Source organism: Eimeria mitis, genomic scaffold (genome assembly GCF_000499745.2).
Source record: "Eimeria mitis Houghton genomic scaffold, Emh_scaff2452, whole genome shotgun sequence".
Lineage (NCBI taxonomy): Eukaryota > Apicomplexa > Conoidasida > Eucoccidiorida > Eimeriidae > Eimeria > Eimeria mitis.
In genome coordinates, this window is record NW_013570790.1 from 3196 (window position 1) to 3746 (window position 551).

A 551-nucleotide genomic window follows, 5' to 3' on the forward strand; every position below is an offset into this window, starting at 1 on the left:
AAGAAACAAATGCAAATAAAGACAAATAAAGGAGACAGATAGAGACAAAAGGAGACAGATAGAGACAAAAGGAGACAGAGAGAGACAAAAGGAGACATATAGCGACAACAGGAGACAGATAGAGACAAAAGGAGACAGATAGAAACAAAAGGAGACAGATAGAGACAAAAGGAGACAGACAGAGACAAAAGGAGACAGATAGAGACAAAAGGAGACACATAGAGTCAAAAGGAGACAGATAAAGAAAGATAGACAAAAGGAGACAGAAGGAAATATATAGAGACAAAAGGAGACAGAGACAGAAACAGAGACAAAAGGAGACAGATAGAGACAAAAGGAGACAGATAGAAACAAAAGGAGACAGATAGAGACAAAAGGAGACAGAAAGAGACAGATAAAGAAAGAAAGAGACAAAAGGAGACAGACAGAGGAGACAAAAAGAGACAAATGCAAACGATACACAAACCCTAAACCCTAAACGCTAAACCCTAAAACAAACGAAACAGAGACACACAAAACCCACCTCTACCCAAACCCTAAACCCTAAACCC

General features: G+C 39.0%; 1 protein-coding gene across 1 annotated transcript in view; it reads left to right on the forward strand.

Moving 5' to 3' along the window:
• EMH_0054030 (uncharacterized protein) overlaps nt 1-551 on the forward strand; it is a gene marked incomplete at both ends in the record, with an annotated part of 4664 nt that overhangs the window by 1190 nt on the left and 2923 nt on the right. The gene's annotated exons all lie outside the window — the stretch shown is intronic.